At 45.0% G+C, this 24,255-nt stretch overlaps 1 protein-coding gene across 17 annotated transcripts in view; it reads left to right on the top strand.

The window, feature by feature from the left end:
- The window catches only part of SNTG2 (syntrophin gamma 2), a 221,886-nt gene that overhangs the window by 57,325 nt on the left and 140,306 nt on the right, over positions 1-24,255 (top strand). The window contains exon 1 of one of the 17 annotated variants that reach the window (XM_082356511.1): positions 4,444-5,494. The exons of the other annotated variants lie outside the window; for them this stretch is intronic. The gene's annotated coding sequence lies outside the window, so the exon portion shown is untranslated. Of the gene's footprint in view, positions 1-4,443; positions 5,495-24,255 lie in introns of those variants that run through there. 17 annotated transcript variants of the gene reach the window in all.

Here is a 24,255-nt window from a genome sequence, read left to right as displayed (position 1 = left end):
TTGATACACGGCTTTTCAGGTGTGGGCACGGGGTTTGTGCTTCTGGCTGAATGTGTGTATTTTCATCTTCCCATGCAAATGTAAGTTTACATTATTATCTGTCTCCTAGTTACGCTTCAGATGTGGGCTGTGGGTAATTTTACCTGCTCTCCTTGTTAACCTCTAAAGTTTTTGAAAGATGTCTATCAATTTAAATTTTAAAAGCTACGGTTTTCCAGTGGGAATCTGAGATTAATTCTCTAACTTCATTGTGGAAAGGAGTTTTCCCATATCTATGGTAGCATTGCTATGATACTATCATTTAATTAAATGTTGACCAAACATGGCTCTGATGATAAATGTCATTATAGAAAGTATCATCTGAGGATTCTGATGGCTAATTCACTTCCGTTGCATCAGACAGCAGGGAATTCCTGCTTCTTGTAAGGCCGCTGTGGAGCACGGACCACAGAGGTGATGGAAATCCGTCATCTTCCAGGGAATCTCGGTAAGAACTTCCCCAAGGTGGCTTTTGCTGTCAGCCTGTGTTCTCTGCCAAATATATTTTCTGGTATGAAAAGTCTGCTCTGTGCTACCAAGTCGAAGCACACATTTTAGAGTTGGTGATTATGTTTAGTGTACCATTAAGGAATTAATAAATTTCATTACAGTATTATCTCTGGACGATTAATTGAGCAATGATTTAATTTATATCATAACATTATAAGCGATAAAGTACAGTGAAGTGGTTCCAAAACTTGCCATTAAAACTTCAATTTGCATTAGGTAGTAATTGGTCTCTACTTAAAAAAATGTTCAAAATTTGCTATCTCTTGAATTCTACTGAACCACAGTTTTTAATACTAAATGATAATGAATCAGGCAAAACCCATTTTTGGAATTCAAAATTTTGGTGATTTGCTGACACATAGTCATACATAATTAATAAATTCCTTTGAATTTAGACCATATGATTTTTTTTCTTTTTTTTTCTTTTTTTTAACATCTTTATTGGAGTATAATTGCTTTACAATGGTGTGTTAGTTTCTGCTTTATAACAAAGTGAATCAGTTATACATATACATATGTTCCCATATCTCTTCCCTCTTGCGTCTCCCTCCCTCCCACAGACCATATGATTTTTTGTTGTATACTGTCTCATAGGAGTTTTATTTACATCACACAGAACAAGCTTTCAGGATGTTGGGAATGGTTTGGGCAATCATTTCTAGAACATGGGGAGTTTGGGGGTATCCAACCCCGCCCCCATGTTTATATAATTAGCTGGCACAATGAAATAATTTTGGCATTGATTCTATATTTGTCCTTTGTACTTGAATTACATGTATTTGGAGAAGAAAAGCTAGTATGTTCATTTCATATCTTACATCCGATTTCTGTCCATAATTTTTGTTAAGAAAGAGTGAGTTCTCTAGTAAGAAGCATGATATTACGTGAAGGAAAAGCCCAAGACTACAAGTGTTACAGTCAGTGCCCTGGGATATTGAATTTTATTTTTAAAGTAAACTAGTGAAATGAAGTATGTGTGGTTACTACCATGTGGGCACAGTGAACTATTTAAACGGTTTATTGAAAGTTAAGGGGGAAAAATGTCTAACATGAAGTTCTCTAATTCAGTGTCCTGAGAGGTATGATAATATCAGTCTTGAAAATTAGCTGGATTTTCTCATGTAAATTTTCCCAAAGAAATTAAAGAAACTGTATAGAAATTTAGTGACAAGTGCTTGCTTCTAAATATAGCAAAGGTTCGTAACTAAGACAGTGTCTCCAAAAGAAAGAAAGCCATTTTTCATGACATTATATTAGCTCACATTATCAGCACTTCAAGTCAGGAATTGTAATGATGTTAATCTGGAAAATGTTATTCCTTTCCTTCAAGTAAGAAAAACGCACATTAGATTTCCTTCCTAGGTTCAGTTCTGATTTTACAAATGAACAGACCGAGTTTTTGCAGAGCAAACAGCCAGTTCAGTGGAGAAGCGTCAGCTAAAGGCTGCTGAGTCAGAGCAGGTGGGTCCTGGCCGACAGCGTCCTTCAGGCTGTAACCCCAGTTTCCGTGATGTGGCCCAGGTCCCCACTGGCCCAGGAGAAAGACCCCTGAGTGTCTGGGAGGGACTTACCTGCACAATGACCCAGTTCGATCAGGCAGCTCACCCTCCTAGGACCCAGGGTCACACCAGACCCCCTGAGCGGGAAGGGGCGGGCGGTGGCCCTGGCTCGGGCCTGGGGGACAGGGCCGCGTTCACGCACGTGTGTCGCACCGTGTGTCTGGAACGTGGGGCAGCTCCGGCGTGTTTAGATCAGCGCAGGGTGCGTGCGTGGGGAGCCGTTTCCCCGCCGTGCGAGGGCCACACACCCTCCTCCCTCCTGGCCTGCGCTTCCCACCCTCGGGTCCCACCTGCCCGCCAGAGTCTGGGCTTGACGAAGCGCATCTCATCGCCATGGAGGTGGAAATAGGCCTGCAGAGCGAGCCGCCAGGGCACCTGCACAGTCAAGGTTTCCTTTAGGAAGAGAGGAAACTAGAGGAGGAGCCCGGGCTGGGGGGAGGCTGGGGGCCAGCTGGGTCGGCGGGGCAATGGGTGGCCCTGTCTGTCTGCTGCCGCCACCGCCTGAGCTCGGACTGCGGTGGCAGGTTTACTGTGTCACTTTATGTCTAAGCCACTACCAGTGACGACGCGATTCGCTTTCCTTGCTTCTGCCGCCTGCCCTGTTGCACAGGTGGGCGTTGGGCGGGGTTCACCTTGCTTGTCCGCTTGGACTGAGGAAGGCGGCTTGAAGTTCGGAGCCTGGATGGTCGCTTGGCCCGGGGGGCGTCCTCCCCTCAGGAGCCCCCCCCCGCCCCGGGGATGGGGAGGGGGACCAGTCTCACTCCTGGAATGTTCTTCTCCATTTAAACAGCAAGAGGTACTTTAAATTGGGTGACTTGCCGGGGCGTGCTGGGTGTGCATCTGGACGGTGGGAAATGTGTTTTTTAAAGCAGTTCTCTGCAGTCAGAAAGTGCACATAGATGGTGTTGAGTCTTTGTTTTGGAACACGGAGATTAAACAGCTTCAATTTTTTTGTTAAACACAATGTTTTGTTAAAGTATAAAATATAAATTTATGTCTCAGGTAGGTAGTAAGTTACTGTTAGAATGTTCGTGGCATCATAAATCTGAAAGTTTGAACGGTGGGTCGTGCCCCCAATCCGACGGCCACTCGAAGGGTCGGCCTCACGGGACAAGCCGTCAGACCGACGGCCCCGACCCCAGTGACCCTCCCACCTGTGGACAGCGCCACTCGGGTGACCCACGTCACCCAGGCAGCTCTGGTGACGGTGCTGTGGGGCCAGCGGGCTCAGTGTCAGCGGTTCCCTGGGGAGCCCCCGTCACTGTGCCCGCCGCACAGCGTCCGAGGTGTAGCTGCATCTCAGCCCCACGACCTCTGCTTCCCGACCAGACCCAGAAGGTGCTCTCGGCAGTCGGTGTGCGAACGGGTAGCCGGTGATGTGGGAAAGGTAGCACGTGGTTTGCGCTAGTGGCAGCTGTTTAGGGCAGGGGTTGGCAAACCTTTCCAGCACAGGGCCGGATAGTAAGTATTTGCCGCTGTGTGGCCTCTGAGGCAGGGATGCCATCCGGCTCCTGCAGGGGCCCAGCAGCCGCTTTGGATGGAGAGTGAATGAACGGCCGTCCTATGTGCCAATAAAACTCCTCACCCGTGAAGCGCGCCTTTGTTTAGCGTTGTGTGCAGCGAAGTGAGTCAGCCAGAGAAAGTGTTTTCCGCGAGATCTCTCTTACACATGGGATCTAAAAAAACTAAAACCAAATACACACTCATAGATACAGAGAACAGAGTGGTGTCCGCGAGAGGCGGGGCGGGGGTGGGGGGAGAAGTGGGTGAACTTGGTGTTTTTTAATTTAAATAAATTGAATAAAAATAGAGCAGGTGAATCCTCACAAAGGTGCAAAGCAGAAGATTTTCAACAGGAGGATGAAGACAGTTGTAACGCTGGAAAGGTCGCAGGTAGTCGGTCTCTTCCCGGAAGTGAGCAGGGATGTGTTGGTGGAGAGTCGGGGGGCTGCTGTGCGGGGTTCATCCCCGTGTTCTGCGCAGACACCTCGGGCCCCTGCTGGGCAGACGCCGTCCGCTCCTCCGCGAGGCGCTTCTGTCCTGCATCTCTCCCTCCTTTGACAGTTACAAAATTTCAGTTACGTCAGTCATTTAAGAGTTTGTTAAAATCGCTGCTGGTGTTCAGATGCTGTATCTGAAGGCTGGATCTGCTGCCTCAGGTGTGTCCTTCCTCGTGTCTGAGGAGTTAAGGCATCAGGGGTCACACAGTCTTTCCTTGTGTTTGTGTCAGAGTTTCTCCCTTATCCTTGGAGACATTTTATCATCTTTACAAAAATATCCAGGGCCTCAGGATCGATTTGTGTGTATATATATACAAATATATATATTTTATATATATATATATAAAAATCAGGATCGATCCAGTCATCAAAACCTTTACAAAGGGAGCTGTTATCATCTTACTGTAAGGATATTTGTGCATTATTTATTTCCCTTAGAAAACTTAGGCAAGATTGTTTCTTTTGTAACTACATTCTCACAGAGTGAATCTGTAAGTTTCTATTACCAGATTGGAAAAAATACAACAGACACATTATTGTGGCACAAAAAGCAGTTGGGGCACGGCTGATTCTGCATCTGAAATAGATGGCGACTTCTCAAGCATCTTCCTGGAAACCCTTCCCTTGGAGGAAGTCACGTGCTGCCCTGCCCTTGACCGCAGTGCTCCGTGGAGCGGGTCCTTCCCATCAGCCATTCTCGTGCTCACGTTTAGTAGCGTCCAGGCTAGGCATTTGTGCCATTTTCTTTTGTGATATTGTGAGTTAAAATGTAAAGAAATTCAGTATAGTAAAGATGGGTCTTCGTTATTATGCAGGAGGATCTGTCTTCTGAAGAACTCGGTTATTAAATGTCTCAGCTGTATGATGGTTTTGACACGTGCAACTCAAGTTTGCTTTGTAACAGGTTTACCGAATGTTTGAGTTGATGCCGCGAGGACCCTGCTAAATTCAGTAACTAAGGTTTTTGTTATTTAAAGTGAGAAGCGTGTACCTGATTTATTTTCAGAGTCAAATGTGAAGGACATCTCCACTGAAATGCAGGGCACACGTGAAACATTTAGACACGTTGAGCTTTTTCTCCATTTCCACCGGCTGTTTGCTCTTCCCACATGAGCCCGTATTTGTATGTTCGTACCTTTTTGCAGAATGAAGTCTTTACTCAGACTATTCACCTTGACAGTCCGCTCCTCTTTGCAAATCCATAAGTTCCTGTAACGCGTGCAGAAGCCGGTGCAGACCCCTTGCTGAAAGCGCCAGTCTCTAACGCGGTAACGAGAGTCTTCACTGCCACTTTTGGACGCGGAGATAAATCCCCTCTTAAAATACACAAAGACCTGTTTGGACAACTTCGGGAACAGTGTCTGAGGGACTGACCGCTGAATCTGAGTGAGAAACGGCGATTCATTTATTTTGTTGTGATTGTTCTAATGTCTTTTATGACTTTTATATGTGTATACACGTCTCTTTTTCCTAAGATTTTTCTCACAATTAGACTTCATTTTAAAATACAGTTTAAGGAAGTAGATATCTATTTTAAATAACGTTGAAATGCTTTTTGTGTGTCAAATCCAAGTTATTCAAATGTTATGCCATTTTGGTAAGAGTCTTTTGATCTTTGGGGCTCATTATAGCAGTCTATTTTTGCAGAATTAGAAATCATTCAACAGCATGGAGTCCTACCTTTTTCCCCCTCAAAAAGTGCATCCTAAGTAGGTCATTATTGACAGATCTTGCTTGTTTCTTTGATGGCTATAAATTCACTGGGATGATGGAATCAAGCAGACATCTGAGTGGCAGTTACAAGGTCAGTGTCACTGATCAAAGTTTGGCCCTAAACAAATTTTCAAACAGAAGATTAAAATACTTAATATGACCACATGACCTTTTTCCTGGATTATGGGAAAATATAAGCCCTGCTTCTCCCCACCACTGTGCAGCCGTGTCTCTGGGCATCACTCTTCCTGCGGAAGGACCGGGCTCGTGTTCAGGTCTCCCGCGACCTCGCGCAGACCACTGGGGGGCACCTGCCGCTCAGCCCTGCGGCCCGTCCGGCCGCGTGGGGGGCTGTCTGGATCTGAGCCAGCAGGTGGATGGAGGGCGTGTCACGGAGGAAATGAGGGCGTTTCAGTCAGCCCCGACCTGCCCCGGGGGCCCTCGTGCAGACCCCATGCCCGCGGTGGCCACCCCCCTCCTGCTTTTCATCTCCAGCCCCCTCGGGGGACCTCTGGCCGCCTCCTCATCCTCAGTTTCCAGCGGGGTCGTTCTCAGACCTTCCTGCCCAGTAGAGTCACCCAGGGAGTCTGCAGACCCTTCACCCCTGCCTGTGAGGCCAGGCTCTCTGGCGGGGGGGCCCGGGGGCAGTGGTTTCCGAAGCTCAGCCGGGACCCCCCCAGCGCCCTCTCCTGAGCTTCTGGCCTCAGCTTTCCTCTCTGCTCTCCTTCTTCAAAAACTTGGCCCCCAGCCCTGCCAACCCCGTCAGCCCAGCCTTTTCCCTGTGGCTCCTGGGGCGGCCCCGAGGGCTCTTTGGTCCTACAGCTCAGAGAAGTGCAGGGGCTCCGTATGGGGTTTCTATCGGCCGTTGCCGAAGTCGGGGTGGGTCCACGGATCACACGAGTCTATCGGTGATAGGGAACCGTTGTTTCCTAGAACATGAATTTCCCTTTTTGTGTTCCAGATTAAAATAATTTAGAGATTTTCTTTGAAATTAATATCGTACCTGATGGCATGTCTCAGTTCACAAGAAGTGATGGAAACCATCGTTTCCGAGGAGGCTGGAAAGAGTGATAGTGTAGGCAGTGGAATAACTGCGCTCTCCTCATCCTGCCGCCCTTGACTTTGACGTTCTCTGTGCTGCAGAAGTAGGCCTGTGGGACTGAGCACGGGTGTGCCCGCAAACGAGCGTTTGGTTTCTGCGTTTGCTTCGTGTTCGCTTCGCTTTTTCTGTCGACTTTCAGTCAAGCGAGTGGGTGGATTTTCAGCAGAAACTGCTGTTAATTTAAACTCAGAGGCTTTCAGAAACAAAAGTGAGCATCTGTTGTCAGGTGAATCCTGGGAGGCAGTCGGGGTGAGCTTCCTGCGTTGGTCCCGCAAACCTGCCCACCTGTGCCCTGTGTTCCAGGCTGAGTTCTCTCCTGGGTCACGGTCCCTCTGCCCAGGGTTGGTTTGTGTCACCGTCAGCGGGGTCCTTGGATGAAAGAACATTTAACCGTAGTGTATGCAACAGTTTTTCCCCACTTAGTTTTGGGTTTTGTGCCTTGTTAGGAAAAACTTCCTGAGTCCCAACCGTCCAGAAGATATTTATTTCAAGTTTTCAATTTCATCTTTAACGCACGCGGCATAAATAAAGGTCGAACGTACAGTTTCCTCTTGGAGTTAATCTGTTGTCCCAGCATCCTGTATTTTGGTTCCTCACCATCAGCAGTGCCTGCCGACATCCAGTCTCCATGTTCAGAGGGACTCTGGGCGCTCCTCTGTTCTTCTGGTCGTTTTCTTCAAACCCTGTATCATTTTTTCCACAGTTTTAATTGTTATAACTTGGTAATGCCGTATCCTTCAATTATAAGATGCAATTAACATCAACATACCCCGTTATTTTTTGTACCACAAAGAACATCCATTGTAATATACACCTTGATTTCACAGATGCTAAATTATGAACAGAAATCCATGTTAGACCCAGTGGCAAACTTCAGTTACTGGTATTTGACAGGGGGAGGGTCCCACCACTTCTTTTTCTAGTGATGCTCTAACTCTTCTTGGCCTTGTTTTCCTTTTAATCAACGTCTTTTTGTCAAGGTCCAAACTGATTCAGATTCTGGTTGGAATACAGTGACTGCATAGACCGATTTGGGGACAGTTTTCCCATCTACAGGCATTTCTCTATTTAATCAGTATTTCTTTAATGTCTTTCAATAAAGGATTAAATTTTCTCCTTTGAAGACTTCAAGATGTTTTGTATATTCATGGGTATCTAATGGATTCGGGGAAGAAAGATTATATTCTTAATTTTTTTCTCCTGGTTCTATTGTATAAATACATGAATCATATTGATAGATTGCAACTTTATCCAACTGTATTGCTAGATGTTCATGATTTCTAATATGTCTATAGAGTCTTTGGTTTTATTTGTGGATATGAATACCATCTGTGAATATTGTTAATGCCATTGAATTTTTATGCCATTTTTCTCCTGTCTCATGGTAAGCGAAGGTAAACAAAATGATGTTTACTGGAGGAGCTGTAACCAGCTGCTCTATTACACATTCACAGAATTAGTATTATTCTTCCTGATTTTGGAGTTCTTTATATGTTCTGCATCTGAGTCTTTATCAAACATATGTGATGCCAAAATCTCTCACTCTGTGGGTTCCTTTTTGCTCTCTTAATAATATCTTTTATTGAACAGAATTTCTCGATTTTAATGCAGAATACTTTATCAATTTCTAATTTATGGGTATAACTTTTTGCATGATGTTGAAATAAACTTTACTCCACGTTCATGAAGATATTTTCATTTGTTTTCTTTTAAACATTTTATTATTTGCCTTTCGTTTAGATCTTAAGTCCAATCAGAATTTTTTTTTTTTTTTTTGTATGCTGTGAAGCAGGGTTCCAGGTTCACTTTTCTGTGTGTAGCAAAGATGATTCTTTCCAGACCTCACTGCAGGGCCACGTTCATGGCCCATGATGTGATCATGTGTGTGTGTATCTCTTTCTGGATCCTGGATTCTCTCTTTCCCATTGAGCTATTTTCCTTGAGCAAATGCCCCGTTTGCTCTTGTAATAGTTCTTGATATCCGACTGTGTACGTCTTAAGCTTTGTTTCTCTTTTCCAAGATTGCCTTGACTGCACTTGAGTCTTGTATTTCCATTTAAAATTCAGAATCACTTTATCAATTTCTAGAAGCTTGCTGAGGTTATGATTTTCTATTGTTTTGAATCTTAGATTAATCTGGGGAGAAGTGACAACTTGACGATATTAATTCATCCACTTCACGAGCACGATCTATTCTATGACATTTAGGTCTCCTTATATCCTGTTAATAACGTTTTTAAAATTTTTAGAGACCTTGGACATCTTTTTTTTTTTTTGGCTGCATTGGGTCTTCGTTGCTGCGCGCGGGCTTTCTCTAGTTGCGACGAGCAGGGGCTGCTCTTTGTTGCGGTGAACGGGCTTCTCATTGTGGTGGCTTCTCTTGTTGTGGAGCACGGGCTCTAGGCGCACAGGCTTCAGTAGTTGTGGCACACGGGCTCAGTAGTTGTGGCTCGCGGGCTCTACAGCGCAGGCTCAGTAGCTGTGGCGCACGGACTTAATTGCTCCGCGGCATGTGGGATCTTCCCAGACCAGGGCTCAAACCCATGTCCCTGCACTGGCAGGCGGATTCCTAACCACTGCGCCACCAGGGAAGCCCTAAAACCTTGTACGTCTTTTATTAAATTGATTTCTAGGTATTGGTGACTTTTTTTGTTAACATCTTTATTGGAGTATAATTGCTTTACATTGTTGTGTTAGTTTCTGCTGTATAACAGAGTGAATCAGCTATACGTATACATATATCCCCATATCTCCTCCCTCTTGCGTCTCCCTCCCACCCTCCCTATCCCACCCCTCTAGGTGGTCACAAAGCACCAAGCTGATCTCCCTGTGGGTATTGGTGACTTTTAATGCTGCTGTAAGTTGTATCTTCTTATATCTTTCAGTTGTTATACTTGCTGCTGATGTGTTGACATGTACTTTCAAAATATTGACATAGTATACCGTTAACTGATACCTTTATTAATGCCATGACTAATCATTTATCTATTTTCATACTTTAAGATTATCTCTGTGCTCAGTAATGGCATCTGTGGAAAAATGCTTTGTTTTTTCCTTTCCAACCTTCAGGCCTTGTAAGTGTACAAAGGCAGCTGCTGGCTGGGAGCTGCAGGGCGTGGCTGTGGGGAGGTGGCGGGGTGGGCATCTGTGTCTCAGTCCCCAGGAGGAAGTTCTCCAGATTCAACACTGAGGGCCACAGATGCTCTGAGTCTTTCTTAGAGGTTTTCCGCAAGGCCAGGGAAAGTACCTTTTATTAAAAGGCTTCGTTGAGAATGACTTTTATCAAATGGCTTTTTGAGACTTGCTCACGGTCACAGGAGTGTCTCCGTGTTCTGAGCCTGTGATGGGGTGCCTCCCAGGAGCCCTGTCCGCCTGCCCTGTGTGGTCCTGTCCCACTTCTATCCAGGGCTAGTCTGCGTGTCCATAGCGTTGGGCTGATGTGACGATACTCAGTTACAGAAACCCCGCTCCTTCTTGGAGGCAGGTCCTTTCTGTCTCGGATCACGCTTTCTGGGGGATGCTGTGTTGTGAATGGCCAGCTGGAGAGGCCCCGGGGCCCAGACGGGGAGCCCCCGGCCGGCAGCACAGGAGCGGGTGGCGGCCGACCTGTCACCTGGAGCCCACTCCCACCTGAGTGCTGCCCCCATGGCTGACCGCGGGCGCAGGGGACCCACATCCAGATCCCAGAAGCTGTGAGGTGTTGGGTGTTTTATTACGCAGAGATAGGTAACTGTACATGGAGGGACAGTTACTTTCAGATGAGAAACTACATTCCCTTCCTTGATTCACTTGTTCAAAAAGTATTTTCCTTTTTTTATATTTTTCTGGATTCAATTTGGTAATATTTTCTTTAGGATGTTTACATTTATGTTCAAGAGGCTGTTTGGTAAGTAAATTTACTTTACTATAACCTTACCGTGTTTTAGAACTAGCTTAGGTTGGGGTTATAAATGAGTTAAATGGTGTTCCTTTTTTGTTTTTCTGGAAGAGTTTGTATAATAGCATTATTTTTTCCTGAAATATGTGGAATTAACTGCTGAAGCTATATAGGCCTAGAGTTTACTTTGTGAAAGATTTTTAATAGTGAATTCAGCTTTTAAAACATGTAGTAATACTTGCATGAAAACAGTGGTGAACAGGAGTAACCGGGTGGGTGTGGCTATTCCAATAAAACTTTATTTACACAAACAGGCCTTTGGCTGCCCTGAGATTAGATCATTGATTTTCAACAGCTTTTTAAAAATAAATAATGCATTAAAAGATGTAAATTTTCTTTGAAACACATTTCAAAGAGTTGTAACTTCATTATCCATTCAAAGTACATTTCCACTGTGATTTTTACAACATTGATCTGTGGTAATTCGGAAGCAGATTGCTTAACTTTGAAGGAGAGGAGATTTTATGTATCTTTTTTGGCTCATTTTCCACTGTAGAGTATGTGAAAAGGACACAATCTGAGTGATTTTGACCCTTTGACCTCCTCCCCTCCTCTGTCCCTTCCCCCTCCCCCACTCCCCCTCCTCCCTCCCCCCTACTTCCCCTCCCCCTCCCTCCTCTCCCCTTCCTCCCACCTCCCTCCCCTCCCCCTCCCTCAGCTCTCCCTTCCCTCCTCCCTCCACCCTTCCCCCACTACCCCTCCCCCTCCCCCCTCCCCCTCCCTCCTCTCTCCCTCCCCTCCTTCCCCTCCCCATCCCCCCTCCAGTTGTCCACATCCCCATGCCCCCTCTTGCTCTCCGGCACTGCACTGAAGCTCATCCTTACAGGGGTTTAACCCACACTTTGTTGGCCTACAAGCCCCAGGTCATCAGATTACCCTTCAGGAATGTGTGCTTATATTCAGAGAAACATAGAGTTCCAAGTCTGAGGAATTCTATGTCAGTTGTCAGAATCTTTCCTCATTTTTCCCTCAGTTTCACAATATTTTGAGAAAGTGCGTCCTGTGCTGTGATCTTTAGCTGTGCCATTTCTTTATTTCATCGAGGAGGGAGAGGGCTCGTCTGCGTGTGTTGGTGGTGGTGGTTCTGAGGGGGGAGTGGAGCCAGGTGGTCCCTACGTCTTCTTTAGTGACGCCTGCCTGGTGTATAAGTGCTGCGCCCTCACTCATAGGTGGCAGTGGGCAGTGCACGCCCACCTCCCTGACACTCTGGGCCCCCTACTGTGAGGCCAGTGATGTGGACAGATGTGGTGCCTGACACGCTGGTGCTGACCTTGTGGTCAGATGTGGGGGCCACGCAGGATGAGGAGATGCTCCCCGGAGCCTGTGGTCCTGAGGGGGCAGCACCTCCGGCCCCAGCCTTGCTGCTGGCCCCCTGGGAACCACCGTCTCCTGGAGGCTGACCCGGGTCTGTGCCCGCTGCAGCTTCTTTACTATGAGTGAACTCCTCGAAGGTGTTTGGAGGGCAGCCCTCCTGATGCCATGGAAATGTTTACTTCTTCTGGGATCCGAGTTTTTAATGCTCTGACTCTCTGTTATAAGTAGAGGGCTGGGGTTTTGCGTACAGACATCACTTTGATGAGCTGAAGGGTCCGGGGAGCAGACCTCAGCCCCCGCTGCCGTTTCCACTGGTCCTTCCAGCAGGACCTGAGGTGCGGCCCGGCGCGGGTGGTGAAGCTGACTATAGCCTGTCCGGATGTGAGCCTGTGTGGGCCTGTGTGGGCCTGTGTGGCCCTGTGTGGGCCTGTGTGGGCCTGTGTGGCCCTGTGTGGGCCTGTGTGGGCCTGTGGGAGCCTGTGGGAGCCTGTGTGAGCCTGTGTGGGCCTGTGAGCCTGTGTGAGCCTGTGAGCCTGTGTGAGCCTGTGTGGGCCTGTGTGGGCCTGTGTGGGCCTGTGTGAGCCTGTGTGAGCCTGTGAGCCTGTGTGAGCCTGTGTGGGCCTGTGTGGGCCTGTGTGAGCCTGTGTGAGCCTGTGTGGGCCTGTGTGGGCCTGTGTGGGCCTGTGTGGGCCTGTGTGGGCCTGTGTGGGCCTGTGCGAGCCTGTGTGAGCCTGTGTGAGCCTGTGCGAGCCTGTGTGAGCCCTGCTGGGCCCTGCTGGGTCCTGGCTGTGGACTCCATGAGGGATTTTGTAGAGGTGATGTGTTTCCGTAAATCCTCAAGTGAAAGCAGCATTCATGACCCCGCAGCCACGAGTAAATCTTCTATACAAACCAGGAGGCAATGATAATATCACATTTCTCACGTTATCGGAGGTTGAATTGATGTATTTTATGGATTTTCTTAGAAGGTACATTTTCAGTTGAAGAAACTAAATTAGGAAGACAAACAGGGTAAAACTGAATCATGTGAGTCATTTCAATTCAATAAAAGTTCACCTGAAATATATGTGATAAAAATTAGGCATTTTCAAAGTTAAAAAAATAATACTGCCAAAATGAGCTGTTTTTTTCTTCTTCTTGATCCTGTGCATTTTTATTTCATTAAAGAAATGTTTGTTTCGCTTCCTGCCTGTCTAGCCTGTGTAGGTGCCAAGTACACCAGACTGTAAGTGCTGTCACAGGGTCCTCACGTTATAAGACATAACCCAGGACCTCACACAGACCGTGCAAGTGCTGACTTACACTGCTAACCAGAGAGAGAAGTGTGTCTCCCGTCTTCCACCACCATCCGTGAAATCCCAGCAGGTTACTTCGCTCTCTTGCAATCTGGGTCAAACCTCAGGACCTCTGTCAGTGTCAGTGATAAATTTTCTGAATTTGATCATTAGAATGGAGTGATATAAAAAAATGTTCATTGTAGTATTTAGATATATAATTACACATTTATGTATTATTTCATAATGTCTTTGTGTAACCATAATGAAACATAAATATAAATTAAAATAGTACATAGATAAAGTGATGTATTTTGGGGTCTGTGACATGTGGAAGTGACCCATGGGAGACCACGAAGGGCAGGAGGGAGTCGGAGGGATGACATTCTTACACTGTTCACGAAGCAATGCTGCTTGGTTGTAGATGGTGATACAGGAAGATGCGTGTTTCCATATCCAGAGAAAACACTTAAAAATAGAACAAAGCTATATGGTTAGAACAGTTTTTTTTTAAATTGATGAAATGGAAAACTAGCACATACTTACAATTCATCCAAAGATGGCAGGAAAGAAGGAACCAGAAGGATGGAGAACAGATGCCCAAACAGAAAACAAGACCAAACATGGTGGAAATAAGTCAGACCATGTGGACAGTCACCTCCAGGGCGAAGTCTGAGGGTTCAGTTAAAAAGCTGGAAACTTGACAAGACCCCACTTTGCGCTGTTTGCAGGGATCGCATTGAGAGAGACACAGAATGAGAGAAAAGGGTCTACTAAGACTTAGGTCCAGCTGCTCTGAGTAGGACGGGGCTGGGGGTGAAGCTTCAGCAGGGGGAGGGCACGCACACGGGGCCTGATGACCTCTGAGTCAGTCTGTCCTCGCGGGGGGGGGGGGGGCTTGACAAACCCAGCTCCTCCTGCCTCTGCTAAGAAGTCACCTTGGTTCCAGCCGAGGGCCACTCCCAGGGTCACCTTTTCAGGAGCTGTCGGGCACCAGGTGTGCGCACACCGACCGCAGGGAGCCTGGAACTCACTCGATTGGCCTTGTTTTTAACAATAGTTTTCCTGCAAGTTGAGTTTACATGTAAGTAGACAAAGAATAAAATATTCCTCTACTCTCTTGAGTGCCCTTCCTATTCCCCACACTCAACAGGCCCTAGGAACACGACGGAAATTAACATGCTTTCCACATCCAAGATGTTACAGTCAGATGAGTGATGAAGGTTATTATTGTAATTGCTAGTCCTGGATCCATCACGGCGTGATTGTTCCTTATGTGCTTCGTCTATACTGTTAGTGATAAAATGCTGTAAAAATCAGAAACACACTGAAGACAATGGCAATTAGATGTTCTAATTTTCACAGCCATTTTCTGTTTTGTTATTTTCTATACATTGACCTACTACCAGGTTTCAGCTCCAGTGTTCATAACAAAAACCGTTTTGGCATTTGCTTAAAAATACGCACCACTTGCTTTAAATTCTTCTGCTGGCAGTACTGGTGGAAGGCATGACGTGGAGACTTAATGATTTTATTTAGACATTCGGAGCTGCACGTGGATGATGGTAGTGGATCATGTGGAATTAGCTTGTGACCTACTACAGTGTTCATAGTAATTAAACAAGACATTCGCTTTCCAGGCATTAAGATCATGTAACTTGAGAGCCAGCTGTTTACCGCTGAATCATTGCAAGGCCACTGCCTTCACAGGAAACGGCAGGGGTTTTCCTTGGGGCTGTTTAGAACGAAGCTTCTGAACCAAAATGTGCATTTTAAAAGACAGACATTGTAATATCTGTAACACCTTTATCAGTGCCATTGCGTCTGTTTTATAATTTTGATGAGGAGTGTTCTGTAGAAGCATTAAGGTGGAAAGTGCTGATTGTAGTTGATCATAAAAAACATATCTGTGTTTGAACTTATATTCAGTATTTCATAAAATGCTAAATACCTTAACAAATAAGTCATGACATAAAGGCCCATCCTGTGACAAGACTGTTACTTTATCACAAGCTGAACACGGACAGATGTACCCAAATGTATGCGATGGACATTCACATAGCCTGAGTGTCTTTTTATATGTTTAGAGTTTTTTATGTAAGTTTATGTAAGTGGAAAAATCTTTGTCTTCTAGTTTACATCCTAAAATTGTCTGATCTGTCTGTGAAAATGAACTATATTCCCATCAAAGTCCTGGCCACCGATTATGAAAGTGGGAATGGTGAGTGTGGGCTCGTCCTGGCGGGCACCCTGAGTCTGGGAGAGCACCACGATCCAGGCCCCTGGAGGAGACTGATACCGCTGTGGCCCCCATGGGAGGGCAGATGGGTGTGGCGGGTGCTGGCTCTGGGGATGTGGTACCCAAGCAAGCTCTCGTCTCTCTGCCCCACTTTTCTGGATGAAGGAGGAGGAGGTCGCTGGCTAGAGAGATGTCCAGCTGCCTGGTGGCAGATGTGAGGCAGGCAGAGCTGAGTCCATCTCAGATGAGCGATGCTTCCATGTGCCTTTCCTGTGGGAAGGGTCGTTTATAGGGGTCTCATCTGCAAAAGGGGCCCTGCACACCTGCCGTTCAGCCTGGGGCCGCCACAGGAGGTGACACCTGTGAAAACAGCACATTGTAAGCTCTAAAGCACTGTGACCTCACCAGCTTTGATGGGGGTTTTTCTCCTGACATTCTTTTTGGCCAAAATATACTAAGTTAGGTCTGTTCCCCCTGGGAACTTGGAAGGAGTGGTTAAATGAAGAGATTTTAGGAGTGTCTCTATTTTGTAATTAACTGCCTTTAACCTACAAACACCCCTAAAGAATTTAAAGGTTACTGTATATATAAAATGCCAAACACACCCCTGCAATTTTACATTATAACTTTCTTAGGAAACATTTTTCAAGAGTAAGTGAAGTGTAAATTTAAAGCAGCTCAAATCCTGATTTAGCAGAACTTAAATAATTATTATAACAGGTACTGCTTAAATTAAAAGTCTAGCTTCAGCAAGAATGTCCTAACAGAAGCAATGTTGACAGTGTATCCCTTTAATTTTTATTGTACTTTGAATCACTTTTGTGTATGTGATCTTATTTAATTCATTATTGCATTGCCATGTGGGTCAAAGATAATGTCCTTGGGCTTCCCTGGTGGTGCAGTGGTTGAGAATCTGCCTGCCAATGCAGGAGACACGGGTTCGAGCCCTGGTCTGGGAAGATCCCACATGCCGCGGAGCAACTAGGCCCATGAGCCACAACTACTGAGCCTGCGCGTCTGGAGCCTGTGCTCCGCAACAAGAGAGGCCGCGATAGTGAGAGGCCCGCGCACTGCGATGAAGAGTGGACCCCGCTCGCCGCAACTGGAGAAAGCCCTCGCACAGAAACGAAGACCCAACACAGCCAAAAATAAATAAATAAATAAATAAAATTTAAAAAAAAAATTGGTCTTTATCTTATGAGGATTTATCTAGAGATTGTTAAAAAAAAAAAAAAAGATAATGTCCTTTTAAATCAAAATGAATAAAATAATCATGGAATCACGTGTTAACATGCAGAATGGACCATAAGGGCCCACTTATCTCCCAATACAGATGCCAAAACTGATGGCCAGAGAGGACTGATAACTTACAGAAGGTCGTGTAACCAAGAAAAATAGGTCAGGTGAGCATTTCCGATTAAACAGATGTAGCCTGTGTGTGTGCATTTGTAAGTTAAAGCCCGCCTGTCCGAGGCACCGCTCAGGTGATGAGGACATGACCTCGTGGAGATGAGCTGCCTGGGGCGTCCTGCACCGCAAGTCTCAGCTTTCCTGGGGATGTCGTTTATGTCTTTAAACTTCAAACTCTTGCTTTTGTGGGCAGAACATTATCTGTTTTTCCAGTGTAAAGCTTTCTTTTCTGTTGGTTGGTATAAAATGAATGCATTAAGGTCCTGCTTTTCTTTACCCCTAAGAGGCAAGCAGTAGTTGTTTTGATGTACTTTTAGTGGAATATTGCCTGATGATCATTTTTTCCCTCCGTATCTGAACTCTTTGGGGACATTTCTTTTTTATTTAATTGGGGTATAGCTGTTTTACAATGTTCTGTTAGTTTCTTCTGTACAGTGGAGTTCCCTGTGCCATACAGCAGGTTCTCATTAGTTATCTATTGTATACATATTAGTGTATACATGTCAATCCCAATCTCCCAATTCATCCCGCCTCCCTTTCCGCCCTTTTCTTTCTGAAATCTGGGTTGTGGATTTTCCTGGTGCAGATGGCTCTTCCTGGTTGTCTGCCCATTGATGCCTTGATCCTTTCATTTTGTGTGAAGTGCTGCAGGACTAACAAAGTTGATTTTTTCTTTCTGGTACTGAAAATGGCTTTATTTTTACTGATATGTAAATAGTGTGAAAAGATAACCTACCAGAAAAACCCCTGGATTGCATTCACCTTCTGCTGGTTTGAGACAGGCTGTTAGAAACTTTCACAGGTAATGTCTCATTGACTCATTCTATCACCCAGGGAAGTTGGAATGATCTAATTTTACCCATCAGGAAACAGAGGCTCAGAGGAGGAAGATGGATGGCCCAAATGTGTATGGCCAGCATGTGACAGAAGTGGAATTAATTTTTATGTCCTCTGATGCTTTTTCTATGACATCACTGGACTTCTCTACAGGATCTTTTCATTTTTTACGTATTGCAAAAGTAATTGCTCAAAAGTACATAAACCTCACAGTTTCAGTTGTACCGTGTATAGAATGTCTACAGCCTTTCAGGGAATATTTTGTATGATCTTTCATATTTGTTAGACCCAGTAAACCAAGATCAAAGAGACAATATTAGAAGTTTAGAATTCTTTATAACAAAGTACTACTTATAATGCCCTTAGGTATGTATTGCTGAAAACTGGACTAAATTAAAAATCCATCCCTGTCTTTCTCCCCGTGAATAAACTGCTAAGGAATACAGATAGACTGTCTCCCTCCTCTGTGTGTTTTCATAGTTCTTTGTTTTTATTTTATTTTTGCACTTGATACTCATTCTTTAATTCATTTGTCAATGATTCAGTGAAGAAAATATGCTTATTTCTGAATAAACAAGGAAAATGCATTAAGACTGCTTGTGTACATCTCTGTATTGTAACTTGTGTACAGTGCTCTTCGGTAGAATAGCCATGAACATCTGGTGAGTGAGAGGTTGTCCACCGTGCTCTGTTACAGAATAGGCTTCTGTTTCGTGTGGTTCTCCTGGAAACCTTCAGCTCTGCCACACTCCTAACACATACCTCACGGAGTGATTTGAGAGGGGTGTTCTTGGTTGTATAAGTAAATTAAAAAGCTATAAAATAGTTAACTTTAGTTTTTATGATTTTTTAAAATTAGCGAGCGGACTGCTTCATGCCACCTCCACTCATGTGAAGGACAAGCCATTTTAGCAGCGAGTGTAAGAGTGGCCAGATTAAACCATCCATAATAGGTGATGCATATACGTATATGAGAATTGTGGACATTTACATAAAATGTTGGTTTTTTGTTTGTTTGTTTTTTCCCCCCCTTTTTTTTTAAACATCTTTATTGGAGTATAATTGCTTTACAATGGTGTATTAGTTTCTTCTGTATAACAAAGTGAATCAGCTGTACATATACATATATCCCCATATCTCCTCCCTCTTTCGTCTCCCTCCCACCCTCCCTATCCTACCCCTCTAGGTGGTCACAAAGCAGCGAGCTGATCTCCCTGTGCTATGCGGCTGCTTCCCACTAGCTATCTATTTTACATTTGGTAGTGTATATATGTCCATGCCACTCTCTCACTTCGTCCCAGCTTATGCTTCCCCCTCCCTGTCTCCTCAGGTCCATTCTCTACGTCTGCATCTTTATTCCTGTCCTGCCCCTAGGTTCATCAGAACCTTTTTTTTTTTTTTTTTACATTCCATATACATGTGTTAGCATACGGTATTTGTTTTTCTCTTTCTGACTTACTTCACTCTGTATGAAAGACTCTAGGTCCATCCACCTCACTACAAATAACTCAATTTCATTTCTTTTTATGGTTGAGTAATATTCCATTGTATATATGTGCCACATCTTCTTTATCCATTCATCTGTCAGTGGACACTTAGGTTGCTTCCATGTCCTGGCTATTGTAAATAGAGCTGCAGTAAATATTGTGGTACATGACTCTTTTTGAATTATGGTTTTCTCAGGGTATATGCCCAGTAGTGGGATTGCTGGGTCATATGGTAGTTCTATTTTTAGTTTTTTAAGGAACCTCCATACTGTTCTGCATAGTGGCTGTATCAATTTACATTCCCACCAACAGTGCAAGAGGGTTCTCTTTTCTCCGCACCCTCTCCAGCATTTATCGTTTCTAGATTTTTTGATAATGGCCATTCTGACTGGTGTGAGGTGATACCTCATTGTGGTTTTGATTTGCATTTCTCTAATGATTAGTGATGTTGAGCATCCTTTCATGTGTTCGTTGGCAATCTGTATATCTTCTTTGGAGAAATGTCTATTTAGGTCTTCTGCCCATTTTTGGATTGGGTTGTTCGTTTTTTTGTTATTGAGCTGCATGAGCTGCTTGTAAATCTTGGAGATTAATCCTTTGTCAGTTGCTTCATTTGCAAATATTTTCTTCCATTCTGAGGGTTGTCTTTTTGTCTTGTTTATGGTTTCCTTTGCTGTGCAAAAGCTTTTAAGTTTCATTAGGTCCCGTTTGTTTATTTTTGTTTTTATTTCCATTTCTCGAGGAGGTGGGTCAAAAAGGATCTTGCTGTGATTTATGTCATAGAGTGTTCTGCCTGTGTTTCCCTCTAAGAGTTTTATAGTGTCTGGCCTTACATTTAGGTCTTTAATCCATTTTGAGTTTATTTTTGTGTATGGTGTTAGGGAGTGTTCTAATTGCATTCTTTTTTTTTTTTCTAATTGCATTCTTTTACATGTAGCTGTCCAGTTTTCCCAGCACCACTTTTTGAAGAGGCTGTCTTTTCTCCATTGTCTATTGTTGCCCCCTTTATCAAAGATAAAGTGACCATATGTGCATGGGTTTATCTCTGGGCTTTCTATCATGTTCCATTGATCTATATTTCTATTTTTGTGCCAGTACCATACTGTGTTGATTACTGTAGCTTTATAGTATAGTCTGAAGTCAGGGAGTCTGATTCCTCCAGCTCCATTTTTCTTTCTCAAGATTGCTTTGGCTATTCGGGGTCTTTTGTGTTTCCATACAACTTGTGAAATTTTTTGTTCTAGTTCTGTGAAAAATGCCACTGGTCGTTTGATAGGGATTGCATTGAATCTGTAGATTGCTTTGGGTAGTATAGTCATTTTCACAATATTGATTCTTCCAATCCAAGAACATGGTATATCTCTCCATCTGTTGGTATCATCTTTAATTTCTTTCATCAGTGTCTTACAGTTTTCTGCATACAGGTCTTTTGTCTCCCTAGGTAGGTTTATTCCTAGGTATTTTATTCTTTTTGTTGCAGTGGTAAATGGGAGTGTTTCCTTAATTTTTCTTTCAGGTTTTTCGTCATTAGTGTATAGGAGTGCAAGAGATTTCTGTGCATTAATTTTGTATCCTGCAACTTTACCAAATTCATTGATTAGCTCTAGTAGTTTTCTGGTAGCATCTTTAGGAGTCTCTATGTATAGTATCATGTCATCTGCAAACAGTGATGGTTTTACTTCTTTTCCGATTTGGATTCCTTTTATTTCTGCTGCTTCTCTGATTGCTGTGGGTAAAACTTACAAAACTATGTTGAATAATAGTGGTGAGAGTGGGCAACCTTGTCTTCTTCCTGATCTTAGAGGAAATGGTTTCAATTTTTCACCATTGAGAACAATGTTGGCTGTGGGTTTGTCATGTATGGCCTTTATTATGTTGAGGAAAGTTCCCTCTATGCCTACTTTCTGGAGGGTTTTTATCATAAATGGGTGTTGACTTTGTCACAAGCTTTCTCGGCATCTGTTGAGAGGATCATATGGTTTTTCTCCTTCAATTTGTTATTATGGTGTACCACGTTGATTGATTTACGTATATTGATGAATCCTTGCATTCCTGGGATAAACCCAACTTGATCATGGTGTATGATCCTCTTAATGTGCTGTTGGATTCTGTTTGCTAGTATTTGTTTTTGAAATCCTATCATTCTAAATTTTCTCCATGCATTTCTTTACATTTATATTTATGTACAAACTTAATTTTTTGTATCTTAGGTGCTGTGTGCTCTTTTGCTCTTCAGGAATTGATATCTGTGGACACTTTTCTTGCCGAGAGATACAGAACTGATGTTCTAAGTACATCAGGTGTGTTAAGTCTGTTAGGCTCACGCTTAGTGTCACATCAAAGGGTAACACACTCCAACCGTGAAGAGAGTGGGGAACGGTGGTTCACGTCACCCCCAGGGCGGCTGCCTGGCTGCGCCTGTGGGTGGATTCCTGGAGGCAGAGACACCCGATTCCAGATCAGGCATGACAGACGCCCTCGTTATCCCCGGACCCTTTCCAGGAGGCAGGTGGCACCCGCACCAGCCACACGTGGGCCACCTGCTCCTCCAGGTCCCGTCCACACTAGGTACTGCTGTTCTTTTTAAATGTTTGCCTATCAAATAGTTTAAAAAGCATAAATCATTGTTGAGTAACTGAGTCTTTGGATTACTGGTGAGCTTGCATCTCTTTTCAAGTGTATTGTTCATTTTATTCCTTCTTTTGGGAATTCCTTTTCATGTCTTTGACTCAGTTTTTATAGGATGTTCACTTGTCCGTCTTAAGTTGTAAGACTCTTCCTATTAACCTTGTGTCTACTATATGCATATATTTTTGTATATGGAGTTCTTGTCATACGAAATTTTATATTTCCATGTAGTGAATTCCATGAATCTTTTTCTCAAGAATTTCTGGCTTTTGAGTTAAGCTAACCTGGTAGTTTTTCCTCACACACACTAATATTTTCTTCAAGAACTTTTGTTTTTCTATGTTTTTACGAGGGTTGATCTCTCTGGGAGTGTTTTTGAAGTAAGGTATGAGAACCATGTTTATAATGATCGAAATCACTAAGCAATAGTTTTAGGATATTTTGGGGAATTCCCTGGCGGTCCAGTGGTTCGGACGCAGCACTTCCACTGCCCGGGACCTGGGTTCAATCCCTGGTAAGGGAACTAAGATCCTGCAAGCCATGTGGTACGGCTACAAAAGCAAAAGATATTATGAACTATTTCCAATGATGTAATTAAACTTTCTGGAGCCTTCCTTTGCCTCTTCCATCCGACTGTTTAGCACCACAATATGTGGTGGGCTTAATGTTTTATGGATCAATTATCTTCCCGCAACACCAGTCTTATTTCACAAAATGTAACTTTAGTATCATGGTAAATTTCACAGTCGTCTTCATGGATTGTTATTGGAATTGCATGGACCTGAAGATGCATTTGTGGGAAGAGGGTGGCCTTCCTATTTCACTTGTTTACAGAGCATCCCCTGTGCCCCTGGCCGATGGCTTCTGCTGTGAGAGCTGGGAACCCGGCAGTGAGGCCAGGGCCCCCCACCTGGGATGCCTGGCTCTGGCACGAGGCCCACAGTCCCGTGGGCTGAAGGGAGAAGACGAAGCAGGGGACAGGGGTTAGGGCCCTGTGGCTGGTGGGGAGGCCTGTCCACAAGGCCAGTCTCAGCCAAGACCTACAGGTGACGAGAGGGGCCGCGTGGGGCTTGGAGGGACCAGGGGCGCAGGAGCCGAGGACCAGATCCTGGGCCAGGCTGGGGGGCCACCGCCGGGCTGGGACGAGGACCGGGGCCAGAGGGAGAGGCTCTTCAGGCAGCGAGCGGCCCTGTGGTCCTGGGGGGCCCTGTTCAGAGGATGGTTGGACGGTGGGCTGACAGGGTCAGCCTGGGTCGGGCCGGGCTGCAGGGGGGAGGGCGGCAGCCCAGGTACTGAGAGCAGCGTGGGCTCTGGACGTTTCGTAGGCAGAGGCTGCGGGATGGGCCTCTGGACTCACCGTGCGGGTGAGGAGGGCAGGGCACAGGGCCGCCGACGGGACAAGGACACAGCGAGGCCTCACCACGCACTGAGAGGGGGGCCCCGCACGGGCAGGCGTTCCTTTTGTTCTCGTTTGGGGGGAGTTTAGGCTTGTTCTTAATGTTTTTGCTTTTGGGTATAGTTTTGTTCTTAATTTTTTGGCTTTTGAATGGCAAAGACCAACATGTAATTTAAAGAAGTTGTTTTATTTCCGAGAAATGTCGAGAAAGTGTGTTCAGTTATGTAAAGGGGGGACCTGCTGACCGCGGCTTGTGCGAGGGAAGAACCCGGCTCGGCGGTCCGCCTTCTGTCCTGCCTCTGCGCCTCTGGGCGGGTCCCCTGAGGACGGTGGTGCTGGGATCCCGGGGAGGGGGCTGTTATGTTTATATTACGGGGATATGCATCTCTGGCGCACTCATGTCATTTGACAGAAGGGGAGTGATTTTCTAGAAGAAAGTGATGAGAATAAGATTGTGATTTTGAGTGGAATGCTGAATGCTCTCCAGTTTGTTCATGTTCCTGACTTTATTTTTCAACATTCTGAGCAGCAGTTGGCTTTACTTCTGGCAGCGTCACGGGGTCAGATGGCACCTTAAGGCAACAGACGACTCGACTTAGTTCTCCACTGAATCCTTTTGCTTTCAGTAGCTGACTCTTTAAATGTCTAACACAGTTTAAATACTGTGTTTAACTTGTTAAAGCTCTGCCACCCTTCCTTTGGCCTCTGACCTGCGTTCTCCTCGTGGGCCGGGTGGAGGGGGTTTCGTCCCTAAGACAACTGACTGACGTGGGTTGGTCGTGATGCATTAGCTGGAAATGAACACTGTAC

Source organism: Balaenoptera borealis, assembly GCF_965194805.1.
Source record: "Balaenoptera borealis genome assembly, chromosome: 15".
NCBI lineage: Eukaryota > Metazoa > Chordata > Mammalia > Artiodactyla > Balaenopteridae > Balaenoptera > Balaenoptera borealis.
This window is presented reverse-complemented; position numbering and strand designations above follow the sequence as displayed.